At 42.8% G+C, this 27,382-nt stretch overlaps 1 long non-coding RNA gene across 2 annotated transcripts in view; it reads right to left on the bottom strand.

Moving 5' to 3' along the window:
- Positions 1 to 27,382, bottom strand: part of LOC123849247 (uncharacterized) — a 73,578-nt gene that overhangs the window by 12,882 nt on the left and 33,314 nt on the right. For both annotated transcript variants that reach the window (XR_010406241.1, XR_006792018.3), the window contains 2 exons: positions 3,350 to 3,408; positions 2,164 to 2,251 (listed from right to left, as the gene is read on the bottom strand). This is a non-coding gene — a long non-coding RNA (uncharacterized LOC123849247). The remainder of the gene's footprint in view (positions 1 to 2,163; positions 2,252 to 3,349; positions 3,409 to 27,382) is intronic.

Below are 27,382 nucleotides of genomic sequence, written 5' to 3'. Positions count from 1 at the left end.
GTGATGCACCTCACTCGGAGCCACTTTCCCTTGTGAAGTTGAACAAGATTCCCTCTTTCATCACAGAGGCAAACTTGTCAAGTTACTAAGGTCTCCTGAGAGCACTGGACATAGCAATCTCAAAGAGCTCTACATTTTTTTTTAATTAGAAGCATGAGTCTCAATAACACAATGCCCAGCAGACCGTCCACTGGCACCAGGGATCGGCTTAGATCTAATAGTCATTGGGTGCAACTCAGTTTCCCTGGTCTCTGACAACTTCTGGTCCCGTCATCAGAGGACAGGAAACAGTAGTGAGTGAATTGCTTCCCTGGCTTTCTTACAGTCCCTCGCTGTTGGATTTCTAATTTGACCCACCCAACGATTTCAGCCAGGGTGCTGGGAACTAAAGAGAAGGACCAGTGGTCCACCTTGGAACCCAAAAGCTTATATAAACAATTTGCGGGATGCCTGGGTGGCTGACTCTTGATTTCGGCTCAGGTCATGATCTCAGGGTTTGAGATGGAGCCCCGCGTTGGGCTCCATGCTCAGCACAGAGTCTGCTGGAGATTCTCTCTCCCTGTCCCTCTGCCCCTCCCACTCGTGCGCTCTAATAAATAACTAAATCTTAAAAAAAAAAAGGAAAAAACAATTCACTGCCATCCTCCAAGAATGCCCCGTGGCTTCTGCTGCCCCATGAGATCCTCTGCCTCTTGCAGCTGACTTGCCAGCACGCTTTGCTGGTACCCCATTGGTCAAGTGCCCCCTGAGATTTTCTTCCACATCAACTACCCTGCTTACTGCACCTCTTTCTCAAGAGCTGAGCTGAGCTACAGAAAGCTGAGTCGCCAGGTTTCAGAGTAGTCGATTAAAACAAGAAGTCAAAATAAAACTAACAGTCAAGCCTCTAATCACTTCCTTTGATAGTATAACCAGGGGGTGAACCAGAGAAGGTGCGGACCACCCCCCACTGTTCCATGGACCAGCTCCAGCAAGGGTCAGATGGATTGGCGCAGCCTCGAGGGATGGTCTCACTGGGGAAGAAGCCCTGAACAGAAGGCTCCTGCCATTTTATGGACCCACACGCAGTGGGGGGGCAGTGAGGAGGAAGGGCTGGGAGTGGAAAAGTCCTGAGTACCGAGTGGAGAAAATGTGTCTTTAAGCGCCCCACTGCCTGCGACGAGGAGGCGTGAGCAGGGGTGCCTGAGGAAGGCCTCTGCCACGGGCACGGGGCTGGGAAGGCAGCTCCGGGTAAGAGCGTGATTGACCGGGGGTCCTCTCCTCCGAGAATGCAGTGCACGGGCTGGGCACCCAGTGAGATGCGGAGAAACCAGCCTCTTTCCATGACGCCTGCCCAGCGGCTCCTTTGTATTTGCCTGAAAGATCACGCCAGGAGCCAGACTACTTCCTCTCTCCAGGGGTCCCCGCTGTCCTTGCCCCAAAAGCATGACACAAAGGAGCTCAGAGCTCTGCCCCTTAGGAAAGCCCTTGCTGTGGGGCTGGGTGTTTCGAGCTCCCATTCCAGAGGTGCGGCGTGCCCCCTCCACCGCACACGTACACAGGGTACACGGCGGGGGGCAGGCAGGGCTGCGGTCTGGCCCCTGCTGGAACGCTACGACGTTCATAGCAACTGGTCGGATGCGCTTTATGGGATTTGGACAAGTGAGCAGAACTGAGGCTGGTCGCCGTCCCTGGCAGCGGTCTCTCTGCTCCGGAGCCTACGTGCTCAGCACCCAGTGTCCTCACGAGTCTCGCTCGCCCTCGGCGGCTGGGCACTCACTCTACCAGCCACAGCTCAAGCCACACCTGTGCCTGGAGTCCTGAGAAAATCTCCCCAGCTGCAGGGAAGATGTGGGCTCTTTCCAGTGCCCCTACTTTTTTATTCTGTCTATTGTGGTTAGTCTCTTAATCATCATGTTTGGGGTAGCGAATGTTTACTGAAGACCTACAGCAAGCCTGGCCTTGTTCGGGGTGCTCTATATGAGTTCCTTCATTTCCTCTTATTTTCAGCCTTGTCAACCCCTATTATGATCCCATTGCTCAGATGAGGCTCAGGCAGCTGAAACAACCCGCCTGAAGTCACAAAGCCAGTCTGTGGCAGATCCGTGGTTTGCAAGCCTGTGAGTCCATAGTTGGTCTTCTTCCCACGAAGCCACCCCGCCTTCCACACTCCCACGTGCTTACCTCTCTATGCCAGCTCAGCAGCCCAACCTGTGTGTGGCAGGCCTGGATGTGTGCGGTGGCTTCCAGGCAGCGAGCTCAATAGTTCCTCCTGAAGAGAGAGAACACTTAGCGAAGTACTTTCCTTAGCTTGTTGGGATGGAGACCAGTTGTTTCAGCACGAGAAATCAACCACTCCACATACAAAGCACATGGGTTAAGGGCAGGGCTCCCAGCCTTGGAGATTTCATGGACTAAATAACAAAACAGGATTCTGATACAGATCATGGTCTTTTCATTTCACCAATTAAGACCATTTAAAAGAGTACCATTTATACTCCTCCTACTACTAATACTAACGGCAGGAATATGTAAACCTTAAAGAGAAAGGCTACAATGTGCCAGGTGTTCTTAATCTGTCAATGAACTATTTGATTTCATCCTCATAAAGATCCTATTCAACAGGCATCACTGTTATCCCCGCTTTATAGGCAAGGAAATTTGAAAAAAAAAAACCCTGCCTCACTTGTCTAAATCCCATAGGCTATGTAAATTGCCCCGATTCTGCGCTGATAACCATTATAGTATACTCTCTGTCATCTGTGCTTCATAAAAGATATCCTTATTTTTCTTAAGTTTTTTTTTTAATAGACTTTTTTTTCCAGTGGGCTCCTCGCCTGACGCGGGCTTGAACTCATCATCCTGAGATCAAGAGTTGCCTGCTCTATCAACTGAGCCAGCCAGGTGCCCCCATAAAAGATATCTTTAAAGGAAACCATCAAGCATACAACAGAGGCCCTTATCTCAGAATCTGGGAATAGCTAAGCAAAAAGCACAAAAGCTCTGGGTTTGAGTCTTGGGCAAATTAATGCTCTTCGTCTCTGTTTTCTGAAATCTAATATGAAAATATTAACATCTGGGGGCGCCTGGGTGGCTCAGTCGTTAAGTGTCTGCCTTCAGCTCAGGTCATGATCTCAGGGTCCTGGGATCGAGCCCCGCATCGGGCTCCCTGCTCCGCGGGAGGCCTGCTTCTCCCTCTCCCACTCCCCCTGCTTGTGTTCCCTCTCTCGCTGTGTCTCTCTCTGTCAAATAAATAAATAAAATCTTTAAAAAAAAAGAAAATATTAATATCTGTTGTGAGAAGGAAATGGCCTAACAGATACCGAGCCCTGAACCCAGTGACTGGCAAATAAGGACCCCCAATACGTACCAGGGGCGAGGCTTATCGTTCTTCTTCATCCCGGCACAGCCCTGCAAGCTCATCTCCTGCTGGAAAGAAACGGAGTAGGAATACTACAGATTGCTCCTCTTATTGAGGTCAGATAGTTGCTAGGACTGATCGTACTCTCCTTCCCTCAGCTGTCGCCTACTTCCCCTCCTTGACAGAACCCGAGCAGGCAGAAATGTCTCAGCTTTGCTTCCCACTGGTTGAAAATGGTTGCCATAGCAGCACTCATACTTTCCTTCTGGGAACTCTGGGGAACGCATGCGGAAAGACACCTGCAGCCTCTGCAGCAACTGCGTCTCCCAGCAAACATCAGGGACTAGGAGGAGCGGGGTGTGCTACACACTAAGGACCTGCCCTGGCCGTCCCCATTACCACCCAGACCCCAACCCTTACTAGACCCCTGACACTTCCCCCCCCTTCTGCCCATCTAGCCTGTTACATTAGGAAGGAAAAGGGAGAAAGGAACTAGAAAAGGCCAGGGCAAGGGAAAGTCAAGAGTGATTTGTTCCCACATTTGTGTGCGGATAAAATCCCAGAATTTTCCTTCTCATGATAAAGCACTTGTTTCCATGGGGAAGTTCTAAAGAGGATCTATCCGCGGATAAAAACCCTGCCTCATTTGCTTGGTATTAGAAGTCACGGATTTGGCTCCAAGTCAGTTCATCAAGAGCCATGTCACCAAAAGCCAAGTCACAGAATGACCAAGTGAACAAGTGGGCCATTCTTTGAAGGATCGAGTTACCATACAACTTAATTCACCAAGGCTTAACCAAATATACCAATTTACCAAAAACTCTGTTTTCTTTCTTTCAGCCTCATTAAGGTATACTTAATCATAAAAATGCACATATTTAATGCATACATTTCCATGAGTTTGGACACATGCATAGACCTGTGATAACATCACCGCAGTGGGGTTTTTTTTGAAGATTTAATATGTATTTAATTGAAAGAGACAGAGCATGAGTGGGGGTAGTGGAACAGGGAGAGGGAGATGCAGGCTCCCCGATGAGCTCCATCCCAGGACCCTAAGATCATGACCTGAACCAAAGTCAGATGCTTAACCGACTGAGCCACCCAGGCGCCCCCTTTTTTACCTTTTTCGAACATCTCTTGAGCCCCAAGTGTTTTACAGATGCTGGTAGAAGGACAAAAATGGGTGAGCAGGAGTGGATGGAGTGATACAGACTTTACCAAATGGAAGCAACTGATTTCCAGAAAACTGTCTTCTATGTTCTGGATGTCAGAAAGAAAGAGACCAAGATCAGGCCTCCTACACCTTACTGGCCTCAGAGAAAGAAGGTTAAGGTCCGAGCAAAACTAGGTCAGTGTAAAAAGAAGCTTCTGCACAACATTCACTTAGCTACTGAGGGCTACAAAGAGAATTGGACCTTGTTGCTAAAGAGAGATTAGGGGCCACTGAGAGATTTAAGCAATGCTGACAGAATACGTTAAAATTTAGGTGTTATTTCCCTGAAACAAATAATACATTATATGTTAATTAAAAAAAATAAAATTAAAATTAAAAAAAATTTTTTAATTAAAAAAAGATTTAGGTGTTATTTGCAAAATGAGTCACTATAGATATGCTATTGGATGGGAGGACAGCATATATGTACATATGACCATTTGCTCCAAATTTTCTGATTTTAGCACAATTTCAATTAAAATGAAAAAAATAAGCAAGAAAACAAAAGAATAGTCTAATAAGTATGTAAGAGATTCAACTGACCACATATTTATTTATTTATTATTTATTTATTCAACTGACCACGAACTACAGAACACTACTTGTTAAGACTAATGCTGGCTCAAAAGGGCAATTACCACTGTTACCAGTGGAACAGAGGGGATGTACTGGAGTAGCTCCTGGCATACATGACATTAACAAATGCCAAGATGTATCATAAGATAATGTGCGGGGGAAAATGGGTTTTTTTGCTTTCGATTTCAAAATTATTTATTTATATTTATTTTTAATTCCAGTATAATTAACAGTGTTATATTAGTTTCAGGTGTACAATACAGTGATTCAACAATTCTGTACATTACTCAGTGCTCATCATGGTAAGTGTACTCTTAATCCCCACACCTGTTTCACCCATCCCCCCCACCTCCTCTCTGGTGACCATCTGTATGTTCTCTATAGTTAAGAGTCTGTTTTTTGGTTTGTCTCTTCTTTTTCCCTTTGTTCCGTTTTGTTTCTTAAATTCCACATATGAGTGAAATCCTATAGTATTTGTCTTTCTCTGACTGACTTATTTTACTTAGCATAATACCCTCTGGTTCCATCCATGTTGTCACAGATGGCAAGATAAAAAACAAAAGATATGTGAAAATATGCATGTAGCCATTTTCTTCTCAGAGAGTCTAGTGAACCGAATGGAATATATGATGAATAAATTCCATTGTACCAGTTGTCAGCTCTGTGATCTGGGCGAATTATTACCCTCTCCCTGTCTTTATTTTCTCATCTGCAAAATAGCAATAATCCTAATTAATGCATATTGCTCAGCACAGTCCCTGGCACACAGTAAGCCTGCCAAAAGTTTCAGCTGTTATTATAATCATTGCTCATTTTTTTACTACATGCAAAGCACTACCCTAGCTTCAAGTGAGGAAACAAAAAAGTAGGTCACCCCGTCTGAAAATTCAAGTGCTCACTGTGCAGGTAGGGAACCTAAGAACGACACCCACAAAACAGTTTTCAGTGGGAGCCCATGTTCCAGCTGTTGTCTCTTATTGAGGGATTCACACTTCAGGCCTATAAGGTTCAGGGAGGGAAGACAAACTCTGGGCAGGTAAGGTTGCGAAAGGGAAGGAAGAGGAAGGAGGTGAGTGAAAGGAGGCAGAAAATGTGAGAGGAACATAGGCAAGACCCAAATGATTGCGCTAGACGCGGAAGGGTTTGGAATGGGAATAGCACAAGCAAGGATGGAGGGTCAGAAATGGGTATGGCAGGTTCTGAGGAATGGCTGTGAGGTTGTAGTGTCTAAGAGACATCATTCCAGAGATCAAACTGCATTGCCATGACTGTAGCTGGAAAACATGAAAGCTATGAGACTGAGTGAGTGCTCACCCCCTGCGATTTCCTCTAAACAGTATACAAAACAAAACACAATGCAAACAACAGCTTAAAAAAAAAGTCTTAGCAAAGTAAAAATGATTTTCTTGGATAGTTGTCTTTTCCTGCAATAAGTGTAAGATCCTGATGAACCGAAGTTCTCTTCTAGTGTGATTCTATTTTTTTAAAGAGACAGATGGGGGGCGGGGGGGGGGGGGAGAAAAATCCCAAGAAGGCTCCACCCCCAGCGCAGAGCCAGTCACAGGGCTCAATCCCACGACCCTGAGATCATGACCTGAGCTGAAATCAAGAGTCAGATGCTTAACTGACTGAGCCACCCAGGCGCCCATGTGATTATATTTAATAATTGAGATACTGATGTACAATATTACAAGGCTACCAGTTATGAGAGAGAATACGCCAATTTGTGCATGGTGCCTGAAATATCAGGAGGGTGTGAACAGAGTTATTCCAAACATCATTTTTATTTTGCCTATGGATTGAGTCTTTCCCATGTTTCGCAGGGTGAGGAAGAGCACAGTGAGGTGAATGGACCATGATTTATGGCCTTGGCTGTGGTTGCTACTCTTGGACAGCAACTCAATGACTATGAAGATGACCTCCTCATCCCTTCACATCCCACATGTTGGCCAGGATTCACGGCTGGTAGCTAACTTCCTTGCTTCCAGTTCAGAATGAATAAACACTGAACACTCACCTGTTTTGGGACTACAGAATCTATTCATCTAACAAATTTGGCCATGGTGAGATTCCAAAGTCTAAGTTTTTATATTAAATAAATACCAGAAGAACCAATTTAGCATCTTGTAATATTTCTGTCTGACTCCTTATTGGAGTTGAGATTTTGATGTGGGTCCATGGAATTCATGAGACATCTTTGGAAATTCCTTCTGATTAAGGTGAAGAAACAGAAGTATCGTTTGTGTTTCTTGGGGTGTTAGGGTTGGTGACGTAGGCCAGGGAAAATCACATTGTAAAACTTCCTCTCGATCCGGATTTTCCCTCATTCTTCGTGAATATTTTCATTCCAATGAAACCTCTTAGGATGACCAGTGGAGTTAAAGGAAGGTAACCCTATTGTTTGGCCTTGTGATGGGGACTGTGGACGATGTTAGGGGCTAATTTACATACCAATCTGAATTTACATACGAATTGACGGATTTACAAATGCATCTGTTTCCCACTTGGGGTTTTTTTTTTTTGTAAAGCCCAGCTGGTTAGAGCTACCTCCTAGTGCCCTACAGGCTTCCTTCCTGTCAGCCCTCACCACCTATGCCCCCACACCCCAACAGGTCTGGGCTCGGCCATTGCCGTGGATTTCCTTCTCCTCTAGGTCTCCACAACCTTCTTTTCCACTTCTAATTTCAAAACATCCTTTTTTTCTCTTTCTTTCTTTTTTTTTTTTTTTTTGGTCTCCCTAATTCAAGGGGTACCAGACAGAGACTACTCCTTATTCTCTGCCTTATCTCCATTATTTTTCCTAAACCAAGATACTTGGCCTTGAAATAGAAAATTACGATCCAACTCTGCAGTTCTCATAAGAGCCCTAGTTTTGTCTGGGGGCTGTGCTTTGGAGGGGGACAGGGGTACCAATTATGCCATCTCTGCTGGAATCTAAAATCCCTTGTGTCTCTTTATGTAACAAGACAGAACATGCTTTCAGAAGGAGTCTTCTGTTTTCCTGAGTTCTAAAATATCGGTAGAACAGTTTCCAAGCTATTGGCCTACTTTTCTAAGAAAGTTAGTTCAACCTAAGTGCAAAGCTGGTGGCCGCTCAAGTGCTGTAGTACCAGTTGGCAGACACGTATTTGTAACAAGATCAGGAGAAACGAGAGTTGTAGTGGAATCACACTTGGCCTTTTGTTAGGAGAGCACAAATTGCAAGGCTCTCTAACGGCCTGCAAAAACCAACTCCCAAGTGGCTACTGCATGCCTGCAGGGGAGGGTGTTTAGGTTTCTGAGAGGCCAACGGGTCCAGTGCCAGGGCTTGGAGAGGGGTCTTGAGTCTTTGGCCCTTTAAGTGAAAGAGTTCTGGGCAGGACAGTGTGGTAAATGCTTAGGATAGGAACCTGGCTATGAACTTGAGTGTGTTGCCCAAAACTGAATGACCTCACACGCAGAAAGGAAGACCAGGCTGCCCAGAAGCTGGCCTTCTCTAGATTGAGCTCTAGGGGCGCTCTTGAGTAGGCCCCGCAGCAGCTCTGGGCCTGCATTCCTTAAATGGCGAGTGAAGGGAATGGACTGGATGACTGTGAAGGCCCCCTGCAGGGCCAGATCAAGTGGACTAGGTCACTGTAACAACTCCTTTCAGGGGAGTTCGACTGTACCACTGGCCAAATATCCACAATGGGTTGTGTTATAGGTCATTATTAGGCCCATATCCCCGTAAGACAGACCTATTATAGTTGCAAAAGCTTTGTGGGGGGTGGAAAGCATCTGTTAAAAGTTTCTTGGAGGGGCGCCTGGGTGGCTCAGTTGGTTAAGTGTCTGCCTTCGGCTCAGGTCATGATCCCAGGATGCTGGGATCGAGTCCCGCATGGGGCTTCTTGCTCAGCAGGGAGCCTGCTTCTCCCTCTCCCTCTGCCTGCCGTTCCCCCTGCTGGAGCACCCTGTCTCTCTCTCTGACAAATAAATAAATAAAATCATTTAAAAAAGGCTTCTTGGAGAAATTCATGCTGTAGAGTTTGGAAATGGAAGTTTTTGTTTTGTTTTTTTCACCTTTTTTCCCTTATGCCTCATTTCCCCTCCAGGACTCAGCTGAGGACTATGTAAATCCAAAGGAGAAAAACCAACTCACCAAACCTTAAGATGCCCTCTCACACTCCCAGCCCGAGGTGTACACACACCTTCTCCCACACCGGTATACGAAATTCTCTCAGGAGAAGTTGCTTATATTAATAAAGGTGAAATGGCCCAGTGCTGAGGCTTAGAGCAGAGCCTTGAGTCTGCCGCCCTTTGAAGGAAAGAGCTCTGGGTAGGATGGAGGGGGTAGGCACTGAGCAGCTGTGTCCGGGACAGTGTGACCTGTCTGTATCTGGGACTAGAGCCCAAGGGAGGACATGGCCACTCAGAGGCTGGCCTCCAGGACGCCTCCTGCCCTCTTCTGCAGGCCATTTCTCTGCTACAGTCCTGTGTTCCCTCATCTGTAAAGTGAAAGGAATAGGTTTGATGCCCCCCAAAAGTCCTCTCCAGTGCTTTGGGCAACACTTCCTCCAGGAAGGACTCCCTAGTCAACACAGATAGGATGGGGAACAAAGTGTGGGTTTACCCCCTTAGACGACCATCTCCCAGCAGACATATTTACCTTGAGGGTAGGAAACATGCCTGGTTCATCTCTGTGACCTGAAAGCCCAACCAGAGGATGGGCACAGAGCAGGTGTCTCTAACAATCTGTGGAATATGTAAATGAGAAACAGTCCAGGTAAGTAATCTTGACAAGGCCTCTAGCAAACTTCTGCTGTTCTTTGCCAGCTCTCCATTCACCAAATCAAGCAGCGGCTAAGAGCATGGAATTTGCTGTCACACGACCTTGAGCTCAGATCGTGGCCCTGCTGCTGTGTCACCATGGCGGGTCATCCATAGCAGGTGACATGTGTGTCCTACCGCGTCGCCTCAGCCATACGCACTTGGCCCAACATCCACCTGCCCCCTGCTTCCTCTGTGGACTGAAGCCCTTCTGCCTATGCAGGGAAGGCCGGAAATGCTGGGGAGTCAATGCTCCCACGAACAGTCCCCAGCCAATGCCCGTGGGGAGCTGGTGTGTAAACGCGCCATCTGATGCAGGTGGGCATCATCCAAAGTGCTCAAAACACCACCAAACTGTCAATTCAGAATCCTACATCCAGCCAAGCTATCTTTCAGAAATTAAGGCTGAGATCTTCCCAGTTAAACAAAAACGGAGAGAATTTATTGCTTTCGGCCTGAGTGTCCTTGGGGCAGAAGAGCCTCTTTGGGTCTCAGTACAATGAGGAGAAATGTGTGAAGGACTGGCTCTGATATCCCCAAGACTGGGGGGAGCACGAGGGTGAGGCGAGAGACTGTGGGAACTTTATGAATTCAGGCAGTTACTGCCTCTCTCTGCAACTCAGTTTACTATTTGTAAAAGGGGAGTCTTTGTCCTCTGTAAAGATGGCAAACCCGAAGCGCTCAGAGACCTTCCGGGAAGAAGAGGAGTCCCTGAGCCTTTCCTAAGACCACTGGCCGATATTAACTGAGCACTTAATAGGTGCCAGGCACCACTTAAGTACTGAGCGCTGTCCTCCAGGAGGGAGATGGAGATGAAACAAGAGAGCAAATAACCAAACACTGTGGGGCTGGGAGCTTTTAGGTCAGGGGCTCAGAGAGGGCTTTTGAGGAGGTGGCATCCAAGCAGAGTCATGAATGCTGTGGAGGAGGCAGCCATACAAAGACTTAGAGGAAGAACATTCCAGGCAGAGAGAATAGCCAGTGCAAAGGACCCATGGTGGCAATGAGGCTGGTGTGTTTTGAAGGCCCAAGCGACCAGAACCCAGGGACTGAGTGGGGAGAGGAGGAAAAGAGGCTGGAAGTACGGGCAGAACGGTCTATCTCAGAGACTTGTTTGATCGTTGACCCCCGATCCCTGAAATCTAAATGGTAATCAGCTCATTCACTTCTCTGTACTGGGGACTAGGGAATCCAGGAGGGCAGAGCCTGGCTGGTCTCAGCACTGCCACGCCCCCAGCGTCTAGCACAGTACCTGGCACACAACAGATATGTAAACAATGCCTGATGAATAAATAAATGGATGAATGAATGAATGAATGTATCTAGCCGTGTCTTTAACTCACTGTGGACCTCGGCCAAGTGTATTTCCCTAACTGGGCTTCAATTTCACTACCTCTATGATGCCTTGCAATGCCTGTTGAGTAGTAATTCTCTGAAATCAGAACCCTCCCTTTAATGGGATGGCTGGCATGGAGAAGGTCCTCTTTGAAACCGGCTCATCCCTCTTCCCCATGGACTGCCAGGAAAGCATCCAAATCACTTCCTCCGGGCATAATGGAAACACATGCATGCTTAAAAGTGGGGCACCCAGTCAACAGCTACCTGGTATCCCACAAGCCTTGACCACTAAGCAGGACCTGCTAGGAAGTGCTCCGTATACTCACCTCTTCCCACTTCCCCCCCTTTCTTTTCCTTCTACTTTCACTCCTGTGAAAACCTATTTGCTCAGATGAGCATCATGCTCCAACCACAGCCCCTGAGTCCGGCAGCTCAAGGTACAGGGTACCAGGAACCCTCTATCTGCCATGCTGGGCAGGTAGCAACCCCTGGAAGAGGAGCACAAGATTCCCAGCCTACGCTCCTGACTTCCTGCAGCGAATGGCCACCCTCAAACCCTGTCCTGCCCCATCGGATTCATCAGGCCCCAAAGGTCCCCAGCAGTCAGCTCCCAGCCCAACCCACTGGCTTCCATTTTCCCCCTATTCAGGGAATGACGTCCTCTGCCTGCAAGGTAGGGTGCTGGCTTGGAGGAGGAGAGCACTGAGTGGCGGCAGAGGGGGAGGAGGAAGAACAGTGAAGAGGTAGAGTCACCACGTGTTCAGTCTGCAGCCTGGCTTCACAGCCTCTATGGATGGAGAAGTAGAGGGATGCCCAGGTCCTTGGCTGCTGGGATACAAGACTGGGACCAACCAGGGGGCACTGTGTGGTATGGAAAGGAATGCAGACCCAGGGAGCACCCAGCCTGGCATCCAGTATGAGAAATGCAGTCACAGAGAACTCAGAAGTTCAGTTTCCTCCCCAGCAGCCATCCTTATGGAGGGCCAACCCAGCACCAGGCTGCAAGCACCCAGTAAGAGCTTTATAAGGCAGATCTATTTTCAGCCAGAGGGATCTCAGCAAACAGATCCTGGAAAGGCAAGCCACCTGAGTATGAGGCATATGGACTCTGGGCACAAAACTAACTTTACTACTTAATACTGTGCAGCCGGAAGCACCTTATTGAAGCGTTTTTTAATTGAAGTATAGTTGACAAATAATATTCTATTGGTTTCATATGTACAACATAGTGATTTGACATTTATAAACATTACAAAATATTCACCATGATAAGTGTATTTATCATCTGTCACCATACAAAGTTATTAATATGACTAACTATATTCCCAATGCTGTACTTTTCATCCCTGTGACATTTATTATTTTTCAAAAGATTTTTATTTATTTATTTGTCAGAGAGAAAGAGAGGGAACACAAGCAGGGGGAGTGGCAGGCAGAGGGAGAAGCAGATGCCCCGCTCAGCAGGGAGCCCGATGTGGGGCTCGATCCCAGGACCTGAGAGATCATGACCTGAGCCGAAGGCAGATGCTTAACTGACTGAGCCACCCAGGTGTCCCAACGTTTATTTTATAACTGGAATTTTGTCCCTCTTAATCCCCTCTACCCATTCCGCCCATCCCTCCACAACCTCCTCTCTGGCAACCACCAGTTTGTTCCCAGTATTTATGAGTTTGTTTCTGTTTGGGTTTTTTTAAGATTTTATTTATTTATTTGAGAGAGAGAGTGAGAGAGAGAGTGCACGAGAAGGGTCAGAGGGAGAAGCAGACTCCCCACTGACTAGGGAGCCCAATGCGGGACTCGATCCTGGGACTCCAAGATCATGACCTAGGCCAAAGGCAGTCGCTTAACCGACTGAACCACCCAGGCGCCCCTGTTTCTGTTTTTTAAAAAATCTGTTTGATATCATTTCTGTCTTCTTAAATTTAATGAAACTTGTTTTGTGGCCTAAAATGTGATCTATCCTGGGAAATGTTCCAGGTGTACTTGAAAAGAATGTGTATTCCGCTGCTTTTGGATGGAATGTTCTGTATTTATCTATTAAGTCTGTCTGGTCTAATGCATCATTTGAAGCGACTGTTTCCTTACTGAATTTCTGTTTGGATGATCTATCCATTGATATAAGTGGGGCATGAAAGTCCCCTATTATTACTGTCAAGTCTCCCTTTATATTTGCTTTATATATTTAAGTACTCCTATGTTCGGTGCATAGATGTTTACAACTGTTACATCTTCTTGTTGAACTGATCCCTTTATCATTATGTAATACCCTTGTCTCTCAATACACTCCTTCTTTTAAAGCCTATTTTGTCCGATATAAGTATTGCCACCCCAGCTTTCTTGTTTCCATTTTCATGAAATACCTTTTTACATCCCTTCACTTTCATTCTGTAGGTGTCTTTAGGTCTGAAGTGAGTCACTTGTGGGCAGCATATAGATGGGTCTTGTTTTTTCTACCCATTCAGTTACCCTATGTCTTTTGATTAGAACATGTAGTCTGTTTACATTTAAAGTAATTACTGATAAGTATGTACTTATTTTGATTTTGTTAATTGTTTTCTGGTTATTTTGTAGTTCTTCTATGTTCCTTTCTTGCTCTCTTGTCTTGTGGTGTGATGACTTTCTTTAGTGTTATGCTTGGATTCCTTTCTCTTTATTTTTTGCGCATCTGTTAATAGGTTTCTGGTTACTACGAGGTTGGTATATAACATCCTATGTGTACAGCAGTCTGTATTAAGTTGATTGTTGCCAAGTGTGAAAGTGTGAACACATTCTAAAAGCACTACATTTTTACCCCCCTCCACATTTTATGAAAATGATGTCATATTTTACATCATTTTATTTTGTGTATCCCTTAACTTTTTTTTTTTTAAGATTTTTATTTATTTGACAGAGAGAGACACAGCGAGAGAAGGAACACAAGCAGGGGGAGTGGGAGAGGGAGAAGCAGGCTTCCTACTGAGCAGGGAGCCCAACGTGGGGCTCGATCCCAGGACCCTGAGATCATGACCTGAGCCAACTTTTTTTTTGTACATTTATCTGTAGTCAATAAGGAGATCATGGGGAATAACTTCCAAAGCTGTGACTCCTATTTCTTGATTTATTTTCATAGATATAGTTGATTTCACTACATTTGTTTTAACCTTCATACTAGCTTTATAAAGGATTGATCTACTACCTTTACAATCTTACTATACGTTTTTACCACTGCAATCTTTTCCTTTCATAATTTTTTTCATTCTGCCTATGGCCTTTTCTTTTCTACTTAAAAAAGTTCTTTTAACATTTCTTGTAAGGCTAGTTTAGTAGTATAAATTCTTTCAACTTTTGTTTGTCTGGGATTGTCCTTCAATTCTGAATGATAACTTTGCTGGGTAGAGTATTCCTGGTTGTAGGTTTTTCCTTTCAGCACTTTGAATATATCATACCCCTCACTCCCTTCTGGCCTGCAAAGGTTCTGCTAAAAAATCAGCTAAGAGTCTTATGGGTGTTCTCTTATATGTAACTGTTTTCCTTTGGCTGCTTTTAAGATTCTTTATCTTTAATTTTTGACATTTTAATTATGTGTCTTTGTGTGGACTGAGTATATTTTAAAGAATTAAAATCATACAAAGTATGTCTCAGATCACAACGGCATGGAAACGGAAATTAAAAATAAAGAAATTTGGTCAGTGTAAAAATATGTGAAAATTAAAGAACAGTATAAATAACCAATGGATCAAAGAAAAAAATCAGAATGGAAATTAGAAAACACTTTGAGATGAATGAAAATGACAACATATGAAAACATTAAATGCAGTACTTAGAGGGAAATTTATAGCTGCAAATGCCTACATTAAAAAAGAAACATATCAAATCAACAATCTCCGTAAGAAACTAGAATAACAAACAACTCAAAGTAGAAAAGGAAATAAGGGTTAGAGCAGAAATTAATGAAACAGAAAATTTAAGAGTAGAGAAAACCAATGAAACCCAAAGTTGGTTCTTTGAAAATGTCAACAAAATTGACATTTAGCTAGACTGACCAAAAAAGAAAAAAGAGAGAGAGAACAGAAGTTACTAAAATCAGAAGTAAACAATGGGAGATTACTAATAATCTGATAAAAAGAAGAATTATAAGGGAATAGTACGAACAACTGTATGCCAACAAATTAAATAACAGAGATGAAATGAACAAATTCCTAAAATGACAAACTAGTGAAACTGACTCAAGAAGAAATAGAGTAGGGTGCCTGGGTGGCTCAGTTGGTTAAGCGACTGCCTTCGGCTCAGGTCATGATCCTGGAGTCCCGGGATCGAGTCCCGCATCGGGCTCCCTGCTCAGCAGGGAGTCTGCTTCTCCCTCTGACCCTCCCCCCTCTCATGTGCTCTCTCTCATTCTCTCTCTCTCTCAAATAAATAAATAAAATCTTTAAAAAAAAAAAAAAAAAAAAAAAAAAAAAAAAAAAGAAGAAATAGAGTATCTGAAAGACCTATAAGAAATAAGAGTGTGGGACACCCGGGTGGCTCAGTGGGTTAAGCATCTGCCTCAGGCTTAGGTCATGATCCCAGGGTCCTGGGATGGAGCCCCACATCTGGCTCCTTGCTCAGTGGGGAATCTGCTTCTCCCTCTGCCTGCCACTCTCCCTGCTTGTGCTCTCTCTCTTCTCTATCTGACAAATAAATAAAATCTTTAAAAAGAAAGAAAGAAAGAGAGTGATGGGGAGCTTGGCTGGTTCAGGTGGTTAAGCGTCTAACTCTTGATTTCAGCTCAGGTCATGATCTCAGGGTCTTGAGATCAAGCCCCGCATCAGGCTCTGCACTCAGCATGCACTCTGCTTGGGATTCTGTCTCTCTCCCTCTCCCTCTGCTCCTCTTCTCCTCCTCTCTCTAAAAAAAATAATAATAAAATTTTAAATATAAAAATAAATAAACTGCTTACAAATGTAAATTTATCTCCACACTGCTTTCACTGCAGCTCATATTTTCCATATGGCGTGTTTACTTTTTCATTTGTATCAAGATATTTTCTAATTTCCTTTGTATTTTTTAAATTTGACCCATCGTTTATTTAAGTATGTGTTTTTTATTTTCCACATGTAGGGGCCCAGGGCAGGCCACCCCAATATGAGCCTCTTTGGCAGGAAGATTATTTTGAGCTGAAAATAATCAATGCCCAAAGGACTCAGGAAAAAAATTTGACCTTCCCCCTAACTGTCGCAAAGAATATAGATGGAGGACTTCTTCCAGAAAGAGAGTGATCAATATAGATATCTACATTATAATAGGACATGGTAGACAGGGAGGAACCAACAAGACCTGTTTGATCAAAGTCCTCTCTGTGACCCATTATTTCTAGATGGCTCAACAAACACTTATTTACCAAACATTTACTCTTTTTCATCTTCCTGTGAATTGCTTTCCTTCCCTTTCAAGTAGCAGACCCCATTCCCTTCTCTTTAGTTCTGGGACATATTTACCTCACTTTGCCCAACTATCTGGAATCTCATGTCTGTGTGGATTCCCTGTACATTTGTAATTAAATCTGATTTTGTCCCATTAATATGTTTCATGTCAACTTAATTGTTAGACCAGCTAGAAGACCCTTAAAGAGTAAATTTTTTCTTCCCCAACAGTTGCCATACTTGGCAGGATAAACTTCCACTGGATATTTGCTCCAAAAATTCTGCAGATCCTTGGGCATCTGACATACAGCCAGGAGAAGATAAGATTTCTTACCATGTCAGCCTCCTGGAATCTCTGTCTGTGGAGTCCAGTGAAGCAAGACTGATAAAAGTCTTTTATATATATATATTTAGATTAGCAGGAAAGAATATCTGTGGAACTAGTTCCTTGGGCTTAGAGACTCAAGTAAATTTGGTAGAGTAGCGATCCATTTCTTTCCAGAGATGGTCTTTGTTTTACTTTGTCTTTGTCTGTTGTATCATTTGTCATAAGAAGGAAAAACGATAGGGTAAGAATACAAGCATAGACCCTAATAAGCCTGCTGTTCAAGGCAAGCTCACAGACTGATGAGTGCACATTTCTTATCAGACCAGTGTCACTTTAGACAAACTTTGATGTGGGTTAATGAAGCACATGAGGTAAGGCCTGTTGCTAATGGACACCTTGAAAGCCAAAGCCACAAAATTAGTGGGCGTGGGTAAAGCACTTAAAAGCTGTTAGAGCACTTCCTACCTAACTCCAAGACTCCTTTATTGGGAAGGGGGAGCTTGAGACTGACACCTTAGAACATCCTCCATCCTGACACCGTGAAAGCCTGCTATACTGGGATAAATTAACCCTCTGTACAACAAAGGCCTTTGCTTTCTTAGACCAACTCTGGGAAGTGAACTTCTGCACCTTGTTTGGGCTGCCCTTTTTTTTTACACTGTCTTTGGGTATGCCTCTTGTGTCCATAGTTAAGCCTTAAAAAGGCTTATTGGTTTAAGTCACTATTAAGATTAATAGATCCGGGGCGCCTGTGTGGCTCAGTCAGTTGGGCATCTGCCTTTGGCTCAGGTCATGATCCTGGGGTCCTGGGATTGAGCCCCACGTTGGGCTCCTTGCTCAGCGGGGAGCCTGCTTATGCCCTGCCTGCCGCTCCCCCTGCTTATGCTTGCTCTCTCCCTCTCTCTCTGACAAATAAATAAATACAATCTTTATTTTTTAAAAAAGATTAATAATGGGGCGCCTGGGTGGCTCAGTCGGTTAAGCGGCTGCCTTCGGCTCAGGTCATGATCCCAGGGTACTGGGATCGAGCCCCACGTCGGGCTCCCTGCTCGGCGGAGAGCCTGCTTCTCCCTCTCCCTCTGTCTGCTGCTCTGCCTACTTGTGCTCTCTCTCTCTGTTAAATAAATAAAAATCTTTAAAAAATAAATAAATAAATAAAAGATTAATAGATCCTACTTGTCAATGGCCAGACAATGGATCTTTTAATTTGGTTATATTTGAAAGAAAAAAAATTAAAGAGTGCTCTCAACTGTCTTAGTATAACAGCTGGCCTTAGGGACTCCTTTGACAAGATGAAAGAAAAGAAATTAGACTTAAAATAAAAATTAATGTCTATATCCAACGTAAATCCCCTTCTTGAAACGCAGCCCCATCTTCCTATTTTAATTTCCCCTCCCTTGCAAAATTTAGATGGCCTCCAGCCTAATGTTGAGACCCAAAGTATACAGGTTGCTCATGTAAATGCTAAAAACCAGAAATGAATTGAACAAAAGCCCCTGAGACTGGCAGTAAGGCTCATTTTGCTCCCATCTTCTAGGGCTCTGTAGTCAATCTCTGCCAGCTTCAGGCATTCCTATGCAACATCCTTTGCAGACACATCCTAGACCCCCACCAAAAATAAATTTCATGTCCTCCGGATAGCAGCAGATCCTTTAAATTATAAAGCCCTTTAAACCTCTCCTCTGAGAAGATTTTACCAAATTTAGAGATGAATTTAAATAAATTTATTTTTCAAAAATTGAGACCAATTAGATTAGTGGCCATTCACAACCACCCGCCCCACACCATCACAGAGGAACAAGTGATCAGCTAAAGGCCAATATTCAGGGGCTAACAGAAGCCGAGGTTGAACTGCACACTCAGAGAGAAGGTTTTTGTTAAGATGCTTTATACAGACGTTACAAAAACATAAATCTTCTAATTCCCACTTTAGTTAACAATCTCCCTGGTGGAAGCAACTTTAAAGAAGCAGGTCAATCTCCAGATAGTCAGGCAGTAATCCAGTTCTTTGGGGGAATTAGAAACAACTGTCTTTATCTTGCAAATCTATACAAAACCAGAAATGCAACTCCAGAAACAAATCAAAACACACCTATCTTTACCAACCCCCAAACCTCAACTATTCCTCTCAAAATACTTGTAGGTATTATAAAGATACTATATTAGAATATTAGACCAAATTGTTTGGCACTTAAGAAAACAGAAAGAAAATATTAAATACCAATTACCTTGAAACTCTCAGAAAAAAATCTGCATTCTTTCTCTTTCCCTTGAAATTATAAATCTTATCATGATTTTGAAATGCAAACGCAGCCCAGAATCACCGGAGACTGAAGAATAGAGCGGAGGGAGAGGACTTCTAAAAATTAGAACTGCAAAGAAAGGCTCCTGTGCCCACATTCTAGCACCTCTGATAACAGGCAAATATGCCCCCAAAAAACACCACCTTAGAGAAAATGCAGGTACTTTCTCAGTGCCTTTGTGATGTATATTTTCTCCCCCTCTCCATCTTCTCTAGGACCTAAGAGCCATTCTTTCAAATGCAAATTTAAGGGAGAAGTTTTTCAGCAGAAATAGAGAAAGATACTTGGAAATTGGGCCTATAATGTCATCTCCAAAGATACTAGTACTGGGGCGACTAGGTGGCTCTGTTGGTTAAGCGTCTGCCTTCCGCTCAGGGCTCAGGTCATGATCCCAGGGATCAAGCCCTGCATTGGGCTCTCTGCTTGGCGGGGAGCCTGCTTCTCCCTCTCCCTCTGCCTGCTGCTCTGCCCACTTGTGCTTTCTCTCTCTCTGTCAAATAAATAAATAAAATCTTAAAAAAGAGACAAAGATACTAGTACAAACAAAAGCTATAATATCTTTGTATATTGTATATAGTGTTTATGTTGTCTATACACACACACACAGTAAATGTGAGATATCTTTCTACCTCCCAATGATATTGCTAAAATGAATTTGTAAAAGAACTTTAATTGGCTTCTAGAAAATTACATGCTTATATAAATTTAGTATTCATAAAAATTCCCAACAATAAAATAAAGACCATCCAAATGAATTTCAGGTTCACGTGATCTTGGAAAATATTCAGTATTTTTTTAAAGATTTATTATTTATTTAACAGAGAGAGAAAGAGCACAAGCAGGGGGAGCGGGAGAGGGAGAAGCAGGCTCCCCGCTGAGCAGGGAGCCCGATGTGGGGACCCTGGGACCATGACCTGAGCCGAAGGCAGACGCTTAACGACTGAGCCACCCAGGCGCCCTAGAAAATATTAAGTATTAAAGCTAATTTAATGTTGTTGGTTTAATTAAAATAGACATGTCTTTTTTTTTTTTTGACAGAGAGACACTCAGCAAGAGAGGGAACACAAGCAGAGGGAGTGGGAGAGGGAGAAGCAGGCCTCCCACCAAGCAGGAAGCCCGATGTGGGGCTCGATCCCAGGACCCTGAGACCATGACCTGAGCCGAAGGCAGACGCTTAACAACTGAGCCACCCAGGTGCCCCAAAAATAGACATGTCTTTATGATGTGGGAAGTAAAGGGAAAAGAAAAAAATTAAGTTTCCTTAATTCCTACAGCCCATTGACAAGTCCTTGAAGCAGGGAGACCTTCTTCTAGGAACTCAACTGCCTCAACGTTGATGGTTTCCTAAGGGCAAAAGGCAATCTTAGCCCGCCCCCCAGTATCCTGAGTCTACTTTAACATACAAAAATTCCTTTGGAAACTTCCTTTATCTCTAACCCCCAAGATATATGTTTGTAATCATCCCCTAAGCAAATGGCCCACTGAGATATATCTGAAGGGTCTCACGATTAGGGTTTTACTAGACATAGTAAATGACCTTTTCCTAAAGATAGCTGGCCCCCTCAAGGTCCTGGAAACCTTGCTTCCAAAATTCTTTCAGAATTAAGCTATCCCTAACCCCGTACCAACTTGAAAGTATGTAGTCAGCCACTTTTCATGACCCCAGTGCACATCTTTCTGCCGACAGGTCCCATCCCAGTGATTTAATAAAACCAACTTTTTGCACCAAAAAAGTCTCAAGAATTCTTTCTTGGCCATCAGCTCCAAACCGCAACCACTTCTTATATCATTTAGAGTTATTAGCATTAAATATAAAACCTTTATTCTGCCTGGGTTTATTTAAAACCAAATTAATCCATGTTACATCTGTTACAAAATTTCTCAGCAATAAATAACTAAAAAAATAATGGTTGACTTTGTCTGATGTCTAACGGAGTTTTTGTGGGCAATCTAAACATAAGTGTTAAGAACAAATAAATTGGAGGGGCGCCTGGGTGGCTCAGACGGTTAAGCGTCTGCCTTCGTCTCAGGTCATGATCTCAGGGTCCTGGGATCGAGTCCCGCATCGGGCTCCCTGCTCCTTGGGAGCCTGCTTCTCCCTCTGCCTCTCTCTCTGTCTCTCTGTCTCTCATGAATGAATAAATAAAATCTTAAAAAAAAAAAAAAAGAACAAATAAATTGGAAAAGGTGTAAATTAAAAAAAAGGTTTGTAGGTAAACTTTTTAAATGTTTGCTCAGATCATTTTGGTAACCTGAAACCTTAAACTTTTGCTTTTAGGTTAAGTGAGGTGTTAAGTTAAATTCATTAAATATCTACATTATTTCCAAATAAGATAAAATAATAAAACATTAATTACTGAGCATAGATTTATCTACTTTTGTCTTCCCAATTAAAGAGAAAGTAAAGATAAATTTGGGACTATTAGTAAATAATTTTCATCCTTTATTGAAAGGTTGTACTATAAAGAAGCATACGTTTCTAGAAATCATGAAATGTATTCATAAATTTGCCAATCTAAAGAATGCTGCTATAACAGACAATTCACATTTGCTTACTACTTTGTTTTCACTAGGACTAAAGGTTTCTAAGAGTTAAGAATTCCAATTAACATGTGGTTAAAGCTACTAAAAAAATAAGGGAAACAACTCCATATGAAAAAAAGTAAGATGTATGTTTTCAGTAAAAGAAGGTATGAGGAATGGAAATGCATTTTATTGAGTGAAAATAAAGTAATTTTTTTCCTAAAGGGAGGTGGGGAAGAGGGAAAACAGCACAAAATCTCAATGTAAAAAAGAAAGTTGTAGGGGCACCTGGGTGGCTCAGTCGGTTGAGCGTCTGACTGTTGATTTCCGCTGGGGTCATGATATCAGGGTCCTGGGATCAAGCCCTGAGTCAGGCTCTGCACTCAGCACAGAGTCCTTGAGATTCTCTCTTTTTCCCCTGTCCCTCCCCTACTCACACACCCGCCCTCTCTCTCTCTCAAATAAATAGATAAAGTCTTTAAAAAAAAAAAAAAGTTGTAGAAGGTTTATGAAAAAGGAATCTTTGGGGGTCACCTGGCTGGCTCAGTTGGAAGAGCATGCAACTCTTGATTTCAGGGTCATGAGTTCAAGCCCCATGTTGGGTATAGAGATTACTAAAGAAAATAAATAAATGTTTAAGAAAGGTGAGGGCACCTAGGTGGCTCAGTCAGTTGAACATTCAAACTTTTGGTCTCGGCTCGGGTCTTAATCTCAGGATGGTGGGTTTGAGGGCCGTGTTGAGCTCCACTCTGGGTGTGGAGCCTACTTAAAAAAAAAAAGGAATCTTTGGAAAGTAATCTTATACACGATCAGGACTAGCTAAAATTGGAATAAATTTAACTAAATAAAATGAGTTTTAATATCAAAAGTACACTGGTACAAAATTATGATTTGTTTTTTCTCTGTTAAAACAATGTTTTAGTACAGTATTAGCCTACTTTTTAAAAATTATTTATTTATTTTTTAGAGAGAGACAGAGTGCACACATGCAAGTGGGGTAAAGTCCAGAGGGAGAGAATCTTCAAGCAGATTCCCTGCTGAGCATGGAGCTGGAGACAGGGTTCTATCTCACCACCCATGAGATCAGGACCTGCGCCAAAACCAAGAGTTGGACGCTTAACCGACTAAGCCACCCAGGCACCCCTACACTTTCTTTTCAAGTGCACACAAAACATTCCCAGAACAGATCACGTATTAGGCCACACAACAAGTGTCAACAAATTCAAAAAGATCAAAGTCATACCATGCATCTTTTCTGACCATAGCACTATGAAACTAGAAATGAACGACAAGAAAAAATCTGGAAAGAGCACAAATACATAGAGGTTAAATAAGATGCTACTAAACAATGAATGGCTCAACCAACAAATCAAATTTGAAATTAAAAAAATTATATGGAAATAAATGAAAATGAAAACAGAATAGCCAAAGATCTTTGGAATGCAGCAAAAGCAGTTCTAAGAGGGAACTTTATACCAATGCAGGCCTACCTCAAGAAGCAAGAAAAATCTCTAATAAACAACATAATCTAAAGGAGCTAAGAAAGAACAAACAAAACCTAAAACCAACAGAAGGAAGGAAATAATAAAGATCAGAGCAGAAATAAATGATATAGAAACTAGCAAGACAATAAAACAGATCAATGAAACCAAGAGCTACTTCTTTGAAAGATCAACAAAATTTATAAACGTCTAGCCAGATGCATTAAAAAAAAAAAAAAAAGGACCCAAGTTAAAAAAAAAAATCAGAAATAGGGGTGCCTGGGTGGCTCAGTTGGTTGAGCGTCTGCCTTCGGCTCAGGTCATAATCCCAGGGTCCTGGGATCAAGGCCCACATCAGGCTCCGTGCTCAGTGGGGAACCTGATTCTCTCTCTGCCTCTGCTGCTCCCCCTGCGTGTGCTCTCTCACTCTCTCTCTGTCAAATAAATAAATAAAATCTTTTAAAAAAATAAATAAATAAATATTTTTTAAAAATCAGAAATAAAAAAGGAGAAATAACTGACACCACAGAAATACACAGGATTAAGAGAATATTATGAAAAATTATATGCCAAATAAATTGGACAACCTAGAAGAAATGAATAAATCCCTAGAAACACATAAACTACCAAAACTGAAGCAGGAAGAATTAGAAAATTTGAACAGAGTGATTGCCAGCAATGAAATTTAATCAGTAATAAAAAAAACTCCCAACAAATAATAGTTCAGGACCAGACAGCTTCATAGGCAAATTCTATCAGACATCTAAAGAAGAGTTACTACCTGGGGCACCTGGGTGGTACAGTAAGTCAAGTGTCCAACTCTTGGTTTTGGCTCAGGTAGTAATCCCAGGGTTGTAGGATTGAGCCCCATGTCAGGCTCCACACTCAGCATGGAGTCCACTTAAGATTCTCTCTCCCTCTCCCTCTGCCCTTCCCGCTCCCCTCTAAAATAAATAATTAAAAAAAGAGAGAGAAGAGTTAATACCTATTCTCAAACTACTCCAAAAAATAGAGGAGGACAACTTCCAAATTCATTCTATAAGGCCAGTACCACCCTGATACCAAAACTAGAAAATACACCACAAAAAAGAGAACTACAGGCCAATATCTCTGATAAACATAGATGTAAAAATATTAAATGAAAAACTAGCAAACTGAAACCAACAATACATTTTAAAAAATCATCCACCACGATCAAGTGGGATTTATTGCCAGGATGCAAGGGTGGTTCAATGATTGCAAATACATCAATGTGATACATCACATCAAGAAGAGAAAGCATAGGGGCGCCTGGGTGGCTCAGTCGGTTAAGCGTCTGCCTTCGGCTCAGGTCATGATCCTAGGGTCCTGGGATCGAGCCCCACATGGAGCTCCCTGCTCTGCAGGGAACCTGCTTCTCCTTCTCCCTCTGCCTCCCACTCCCCCTGCTTGTGCTCTCTTGCTCTCTCTGTCAAATAAATAAATAAAATCTTTAAAAAAAAAACAGAATATGCCCAATAAAATCTTTTAAAAAAAGAAGAGAAAGGATAAATACCATATGACCATCTCAATAGACACAGAAAAAAGGATCGGACAAAGTACAACATCCTTCAGGAAAATGTAAATCAAAACCACAATGAGATATCACCTCACACCTGTCAGAATGGCTAAAATCAAAAACACAAGAAACAATAGGTACTGGCAAGCACTTGGGAGAAAAAGGAACCCTCTTGCACTGTTGGTGGGAATGCAAATTTGTGCAGCCAGTGTGTAAAACAGTATGGAGATTCCTCAAAAAGTTAAAAATAGAACTACCCTATGATCCAGCAGTTGCACTACTGGGTATTTACTTGAAAAATACAAAAACACTAATTCAAAGGGATACATGCACCCCTATGTTTATAGTAGCATTTTTTACAATTGCCAAATTATGAAAGTAGCTCAAGTCTCCACTGATAGATGAATGGATAAAAAATGTGGTATATATATACAATGGAGTATTTCTCATTCATAAAAAAGAATGAAATCTTGCCATTTGCAACAATATGGATGGAGCTAGAGTATAATACTAAGTAAAATAAGTCAGTCAGAAGAATACAAATATATAATTTCAGTCATATGTGGAATTTAAGAAACAAAACAAATAAGGAAAGGAAAAAAATAGAAAGGCAAACCAAGAAACAGACTGTTAACTACAGAGAACAAACTGATGGTTACTGGAGGGGAAGTGGGGGAGGGGTGATGGGTGAAATAGATGATGGGGATTATGGAGTACACTTGTCCTGATAAGCACTGGGTGATGTATGGGATTGTTGAATCACTATATTGTACACCGAAAACTAATATGACACTCTATGTTAACTATACTGGAATTGAAATTAAACACTTAATTTAAAAAATTACTACAGGAACGCCTGGGTGGCTCAGTCAGTTAAGTGTCTGCCTTCAGCTCAGGTCATGATCCTGAGGTCCTGGGACTGAGTCCCAAATCGGGCTTCCTGCTCAGCCGGGAGACTGCTTCTTCCTCTGCTTGCAGCTCCGCCTGTTTGTGTGCTCTCTCTCTCTGACAAATAAATAAATAAAATAAAATAAAATAAATAAATTACTACATGTTGAAGGGCTCCATGCTATTGTTGCATCAGTTAGAGATGGCGTACCTGTTATTAAAGTAGCCATGACAATGGTCCAAAGCTTTCTTTGATACCCAGTTTCTTATCTACTTTGCCCTTGCAACAGACCAAGAGAGCAAACTTGAACTTTCAAAAAATGAAAGTATCATCTGTTAACGGGGCACTGGGTGGCTTACTCAGTTAAGCAACTGACTTGATTTCGACTCAGGTCATGATCTAAGGGTCCTGCCATCAAGCCCCAAATCAGGCTCTGTGCTGAGTGTGGAGCCTGCTTGAGATTCTTTCTCTCCCTCTGCCCCTACCCCTGCTCACGCACACTCTCTCAAAAAAAATTAAAAATTAAAAAAAATTGTTTAGGGGCACCTGGGTGGCTCAGTCGTTAAGCGTCTGCCTTCGGCTCAGGTCGTGATCCCAGGGGCCCGGGACCGAGCCCCGCATCATCAAGCTCCCTGTTCGGTGGGGAGCCTGCTTCTCCCTCTCCCACTCCCCCTGCTTGTGTTCCCTCTCTCGCTGTGTCTCTCTCTGTCAAATAAATAAATAAAATCTTTAAAAAAAATTTTTTTTTAAAGTATCATCTGTTATCATAACAGCTACCAGCTGGTTCAACTGAATCGTTTACCTCTGGTGATGAGTCTCATCGGCAGCAGCAATGTGAATACCAGATTATCAGCCTAGAAAAGGAACTTGCTCAATTATTTGAAGAACTGAGACATGCTGTGGAAGTTTCTTAATCTGGCAGTCGTTTTGATGTACACCTTATTTTCTTTATAGCAGACACAATATCAATTTAGCAATCTTTAAACCACAACAATACTTGCATCCATGTACTCCAGAAAGGGCCCCTTTTCCCACCTTACACTAAAGAAAGAGCCTGGGTTTCTGGGTGGCTCAGTCGGTGAAGTGACTGACTCTTGATTTCAGCTCTAGTTGTGATTTCAGGGTCCTGGAATCGAACCCCACATAGGGCTCCATGCTCAGCACAGAGGCTGCTTGAGGATTCTCTACCTCTCCCTCTGCCCCTCCCCCCGTCACGCACTCTAAATAAATAAGTAAGTAAATAGAAGGAGCCTGTGGATATAATTTATGGACAGACTGATTGTTATCTTTTCTTGAGTAGGGTCTTTTTTACTTAATGTGAGATCTGGGGATACCAAAGAAATGATTCAATACATCACAGCTACCATGGAGCTAGTCCTATCACCAAATACGGATGAAATTCTATTCAGTAAGTAAGAATCAAAATGGTACTTTGATCCACTTGAGCCATTAAGTGGTCCATATTATACAATATGCCCAGGCCTGTAGAATGAAGCAGACCTTTTTTATTGTGAATAATAATGAGGACATATTTTTCTTTATATTGTTTTATTTCTTTGCATTGACTGTGAGAGAGATAAAATGGCTTAGAAAAAGTAATAAAATCAGTATGATCACTAACTTTTCTATGTATTATTTTGCAATATAGATGAATATTACTAACTGATTTGATTCTCCTCAGAGTG

Source organism: Mirounga angustirostris, unplaced genomic scaffold, assembly GCF_029215605.1.
Source record: "Mirounga angustirostris isolate CCGP_5_RB_7025 unplaced genomic scaffold, mMirAng1.0.hap1 SCAF_11, whole genome shotgun sequence".
Taxonomy (NCBI): domain Eukaryota; kingdom Metazoa; phylum Chordata; class Mammalia; order Carnivora; family Phocidae; genus Mirounga; species Mirounga angustirostris.
The sequence above is the reverse complement of the archived record's forward strand: the minus strand, read 5'-3'. Positions and strand labels throughout refer to the sequence as shown.